The sequence below is a fragment of the Magnolia sinica genome, chromosome 3 (assembly GCF_029962835.1).
Source record: "Magnolia sinica isolate HGM2019 chromosome 3, MsV1, whole genome shotgun sequence".
NCBI lineage: Eukaryota > Viridiplantae > Streptophyta > Magnoliopsida > Magnoliales > Magnoliaceae > Magnolia > Magnolia sinica.
The window spans coordinates 85,709,653-85,716,165 of record NC_080575.1 but is presented as its reverse complement, the minus strand read 5'-3'; the positions used below and the strand labels follow the sequence as shown (position 1 = coordinate 85,716,165).

At 35.4% G+C, this 6,513-nt stretch overlaps 1 non-coding gene across 1 annotated transcript; it reads left to right on the top strand.

The window, feature by feature from the left end:
- The first annotated feature begins 5,623 nt into the window (after positions 1-5,623).
- Positions 5,624-5,730, top strand: LOC131241840 (small nucleolar RNA R71). Its single transcript, XR_009169408.1, has one exon. It is a non-coding gene; the product is annotated as a small nucleolar RNA R71 (small nucleolar RNA).
- The last annotated feature ends 783 nt before the right edge of the window (positions 5,731-6,513 follow it).

The window sequence follows — 6,513 nt, the reverse complement described above, 5'->3', positions numbered from 1 at the left end:
GGTTGAAATCAAGGCCTGGGAGATATCAATTCTAAATTGGCCTGTATCCAGGCTTGGGCTGGGTTCCAGTAGAATATGACCATCCAAAAGTAAGTAGTCTTTAAAGAGAATTGCTCACATCCAACAGACCTATAATGTGCATATGACCATCCAATAGGTTGGCTTCGCCATGAACATCACCTTGTGAAAAAATCAGACCCCATCCACTCATCAGGTGAACCACACCATATAAAATAATTTATAGTTGTTAATAAATAACAAAATACAAGTGTATTCCACCTTATTAGATGGGGCTGATTTTTACATAAGGTAATCCTCATAATGGGGCTGATTTTTACACAAGGTGATTTCTACCCTGAAGCGGATTACACAGTGTGCCACAAACCCTGTGGGCTCTACCATAATGTGTGTATTGAATTCATCAATTTAGACAGATCATTTCAAGGTATAAGCCAAAAGAAGAATAAATCCCAACCTCAAGTGGATCACATTAGAGAAAGTAGAGGTTGCTATGACCAGGGTGAAGTCAAAATTGGATAATAATATAACATATTAAAGAAGGAAGACACACAAGAATACTAGACACAACTAAATGAAGGATACGAACCATAAAAGAAGTCAGTTCTGCCTTGTTTCTAGATTTAGGATAGACATTGGAAATAAAGATATGATACAACACTCTGTATCTAGGCAACATTTGGTTAGCCCGTAGCGCATTCTCAGAACTCCATTCTGAGCCCATGTTACACAAATTTATGGTTAAAGAGCGTTTTTTCGACTCATTCATTTTTTCAGCCAATGTCGAAGTAGGAATACCTTTATCATTCACTTGGACATCCAACAAACTAGAAATTAAGTGACGATCTACTTTATATGAACCTTCTCTAAATATTATAGTGAAGGTCAAAACTTCAATAGAAACATCACCTATACAAGCATACATTTCTTGCGCAATGGAGCGGTATGCCAGTCCGCCCCAATTCAAAATGTTGTCCCATCCTACAGCTACAAGGAGGGGAATAATGTGAAATGGTGCATGGTGGTTGGCATTTATGGTACGCTCAACAATGATGTTGTGGTGACGGATATCCCGCATATATTTGGGGTCCTCTTTGGGTGGTCGAAGAGTACGCAAAGGTGTGGAACAAGAAGAAGATGCTCTAATAGGTTTCTTCTTCGTTCTACCTTCCATTGCAAAGATCAATAAGAAAATGCAAGAAAGGAGTCAAGGGTTTCAAGCCCAACAGATTTTTCTCAAATACACCAAGGAAATCATAAGGAAATTTGAAATAAAAGCAAGATCAAGCAATATGAAACTTAAGGAACCCAAATTCGAAAGGAAATTGAAAATGATGCACTTACCAAACACTAATCGAAGGTTGGTTCAACCAGTCGAAGAAGGCATAAGTGAAGAGGGTGAGAGAAATGAAGAAAAAGAGGTTTTCAACACACTTAAAGGCCCTCCAACAGTGTGCCTCGACTGGTCGAGTACATACTCAACCGGTCAAGCCACGACTGGTCGAGCATATGCTCGACCGGTCGTGCAAGCACAAAAATGCACAATTTATCATATTTTAAAAAAATAAATAATTTGCATAAAAAAATATAAAAATAAAATATGTAAACCTGATAAACTTAGTTTGAATTACACATACCAATATCCATTTTTAATTTAGAAAACCTATTTCTATCAAGTGGTTTAGTGAATATGTTCGCAAGTTGATTTTCAGTTTAAACATAATCCAACGAAATAATTTTTTCTTCCACTAATTCCCGAATGTAATGATATCTAATGTCAATATGTTTGGTACGGGAATGCTGGATGGGATTCTTAGAAATATTAATTGTGCTAGAATTATCACAATACAGAATCATAGTATCTTGCACAATCCCATAGTCATTTAACATTCTTTTCATCCACACCAGCTGGGTACAAGCATTTCCAGCAGCTATATATTCAGCCCCAGCTGTGGATAGAGATATGGAACTTTGTTTCTTGCTATGCCATGAAACTAAATAGTTCCCGACGTAAAAACATCCACTGCTAGTAGACTTTCTATCATCTATATTCCCAGCCCAGTCAGCATCCATATATCCAGCTAATTGAACATTAGTATTATGTGGATACTATAGGCCTAGATTAACCTAACTTGCGACATATCTAATAATTTGCTTGATAGTAATAAGGTGCGATTCCATAGGATCTTATTGATATCTAGCACAGATGCCTACACTGAATGTTATATCAGGTTGGCTCGCAGTTAAATATAATAAACTACCAATAATACTGCAATATAACTGAGAATCTACACTTTTACATGTTGCATCCTTAGAAAGCTTAAGAGTTGTACTCATAGGAGTATCAATGTTTTTGCCATTCTCAAATCCAAATTTCTTCACTAGATTTAGAGCATACTTAGTTTAAGAAATGAAAATACCATTGTCAAGTTGTTTAACTTGTAAACCTAGAAAGTAATTCAATTCTCCCACCATGCTCATTTCGAACTTGGATTTCATCAACTCTGCAAATTCAATAAACAGGTTAGAACATGTAGATCCATAGATAATATTATCAACGTAGATCTGTACTATAAGTATGTGTTCATTATGCTTCTTAACAAAAAGAGTTTTATCAACACTCCCCATAACAAAATTATGACTCGATAAAAACTTAGTTAATTTCCCGTACCATGCCATGGAAGCTTATTTCAAACCATAAAGTGCCTTTTTAAGGCGATACACATGATCAGAATATTTAGGGTCCTCAAAACCCTTAGGTTGTTCAACGTACACTTCTTCATGTAGATCACCATTTAAGAAAGCACTTTTCACATCCATTTGATAGATTTTAAACTTTCTAAAACATGCAATGGATATGAACAATCTGATGGATTCAAGACGAGCTACTGGAGCAAAGGTTTCATTATAGTCGACTCCTTCTATTTGAGTGTATCCTTGTACAACCAGTCAAGCCTTATTTCTTATTATGTTTCCTAATTTGTCAGATTTATTTTTAAAAATCCACTTGGTTCCTATAATATGTTTATTAGATGGTCTTGGAACCAAATACCATACATTATTTCTAACAAATTAATTTAGTTTATCTTGCATGGTAACTATCCAATTTTCATCAGCAAGTGCCTCTTTTATGTTGGCTAGTTCAATTTGGAAAGTAAAACATGCATAATTGCATATGTTTTAAAGTTGTCTTCGAGTACATACACCAGTGAGAGGATTGCCTAGGATTTGATCAGTAGGATGATCTTTAACTGATCGTAGTTTAGAGTTGGTTTGACAAGATCAGGAGTTAGGTTTATCAAATGTATTGACTTCATCATCTTCTGAACTCGATATTGGTGTGTTCAGGTGATCATCATTAACCACATTTATAGACTCCTGATTGACACCAGTTCTCTTGTTGAGAACATGGTATGCCCGACTGTTCAAGGCATAACCTAGGAAAATCCCTTCGTCACTTTTAATGTTGAACTTCCCTAAATTTTTCCAGTCTCGTAAAATATAATACTTACTTTCAAAAATTTGAAAGTCTTTTACAGTGGGTTTCTTATTAAACCATAATTCATAAGCCGTTTTATCTTTTGATTTTCTGATATAAACACAGTTTATTATATAGCATGTAGTATTAACAACTTCAGCCCATAAATTCTTAGGCAACTTCATGCTATTTAACATTATATTGGCTATCTCTTGTAGCACTCTGTTCTTCCTTTCAACAACCCCATTTTGTTGAGGCATCTTAGGAGCAGAAAACTCATGCAATATACCATGATAGCTACAGAACTTCTCAAAATTGCTATTTTTGAATTCCGATCCATGATCGCTTCGGATCTTGATTACATTCATTTCTTTTTCTGCTTGAATATGCTTAAGTATTCTTTTAACTTCATCGAGAGTTTCAAATTTTTCTCTCATAATCAATACAACCCAAGTAAATCTGGTAAATTCATCAACAATTACCAAGAAGTACTTTTTACCACCTCTACTCTCCATTCTGGTTGGTCCTACTAGATCCATGTGAAGGAGTTCAAGAGGTTTGGATGTGGTGGAGTTCACTTTCTTGTGACTACTCCTTATTTGTTTTCCAATTTGACATGCGCCACATATTTTATCTATTTTCTTCAATTTGAGTAGACCCCTAATTAGATCAGCTTTGCTCAATCTATACAAATTCTGATAGTTTACATGTCCAAGGCGCTTGTGCCATAATTCACTATCATTGGTTTGGACTATGTAACAAGATACTTTAGATGAGCAAAATTCACTTACGATATAGCAATTCTCAGACGTCCTACGACCATTTTATATCACACAACCTTTCTCATTTGAGATCTTGCATCCTTGATTAGTGAATTTTACACCATGCTTATTATCGCAGATTTGAGATATGCTTAAAAGATTGTGCTTAAGGCCTTCTACGAATAAAACATTTTCAAAAGGAGGAAGGTTAGAGATATGAACCGTACCTTGGTCAATTATCTTACAGTTGCTTCCATCACCAAAAGTGACTAAACCATCAGTTATTTCTTTGTATTAGTGAACAAATCTCTGTCACTTGTCATGTGTCTTGAGCAACCACTATCTAGGTACCACTTTGATTGACTCGAAGCCTTGAAGGCGGTGTGTGCAACCAAACAAGTAACCTTAGGAACCCATTTCATCATAGTTTTGGGTTTTGGAGCACTGTTGGGTTTTCTTCGCTTATAATTATTGTTAATCTTAATATTAGAGTTAGATTTGAGAAGCTCCTTGAGTTAGTCCATAATTTTTTTAGCTAAAGGATTATAAGATTGTTTTCTAAAGCTGATATTATTATAATTGACTTTAGATGCTTGAAAAGTCTTTAGATTTCTAGAGTTGTTATGATTATTTTGTTTCAAGTCCTTTCCTTTTGAGTTAGAGGATTCTCCTTTAACAAATATTAGAGAAGTACTCTTATTTTTAAGAGGCATGTATTTATCATAGCCTAGACCCGATCTATCTCCACATGTTCTAGATGCGGTTAATAACTTTTCAAGTTTAAGGTCTCCTGGGCATATCTCCATGTATCCTTTGAAATTAAGAGGAAAGATACTTCATTTTTTAGTTTCTCATTCTCTAATCTTAATTTTTCAAGTTCTGATGTTTTGAAATCCAAATCACATTTTATTTTTTCTAAACACTCAAAAATATGAGACTTTTCTAAAATTGCATTTTTAAATTCCTCTTTTAATTTCAGAAATTTCTCTTTTTGAAGTTTAAGTTTGACAGTAATCTTACAACTCTCCCTGTATAGGGCATTATAAGCATATTGACATTAAGCTTATCCTTCTTTAATTTCATGGCTTTAAATTTTCTTATGAGATTAGTCACTTTAGAATTAATATCACCGTCCTCTTTCAGGAGATACATTCTACCCCTCTCCTTAGATTGAGTCAGCCTAAAAGTGGTGCTTGATTTTGGGTAAGTGTCCCATGATTGTACATTTTCAGCAAGTCTGTCTAAGTAATCCCACACATCATCGACATTTTTATTCATGAATTCCCCATTACACATTATCTCGACCAATTAACACATGAAAGATGTCAGACTATCATAGAAAAAGTGTGTAATGCGCCACATTTCAAAACCATGTTGTGGGAATGAACTGACAAGATCCTTGAACCGCTCCCAACATTGGAAGAATGTTTCATCTTCCTTTTGGGTGAAGTTCATGATTGACATTCTATGGGTGTTCATTTATGATGTGGAAAAAATTTCTTTATGAACTCCCTTATCATGTCATTCCATGTGCCAATAGATCGAAGACGTAGTGAATGTAACCACGTCTTAGCTTTTTTATTTCAAAGAAAAGAGAAAGAGTTTCAACCTGACCATGTCCTCAAACACGTTAGGAAAATATAAAGTAGTTATAATCTCATCAAACTCTTTCAAGTGTAGATATGGACTTTCATATTCAAGCCCATGAAATTTAGGAAGGAGTTGAATCACCCCTGGCTTGATATCCACATGTCCCGTATTCTCTAGAAAAACCATGCATGAGGGCGTGCTCACCCCCGCCAGTTGTAAATAATCTCGTAAAGTACGAGGCGGGGGTGCTTGATGCACCTCATTCTCTTCCTGGACTTCTCCAACCCTAGGTTAAGGTAGTCCTTCTGGTTGATTGGCCAATTGATTTACAGCCTTAACATCAATTAATTCTGGGGATCTCGAGCGATGTCTAGTCCTGTGATGGATAGTCAACCCCTCAACCAATCCTCCTTCAGTCAAGAGACGTCGAGCGTTGTCATGGACCCACTTGGGCATGAAACACTCGCAGCCCTCAATTCAGATTCTAAACCTAAACCTAAAAGAAAGAAATGAAATAAAAATCTAGAAATAAAGAGAAAAGAGTTGGAAAGAAGTTTCCAAATTAGAAGTTCCTAAAAAACCTGCAAAACAAAACAAAACAAGTCAGTTTCTAAAAATAGAAAGTCTAAAATTAGAAAGTTCCTAAAATAGAAAGTAAACTAGTTT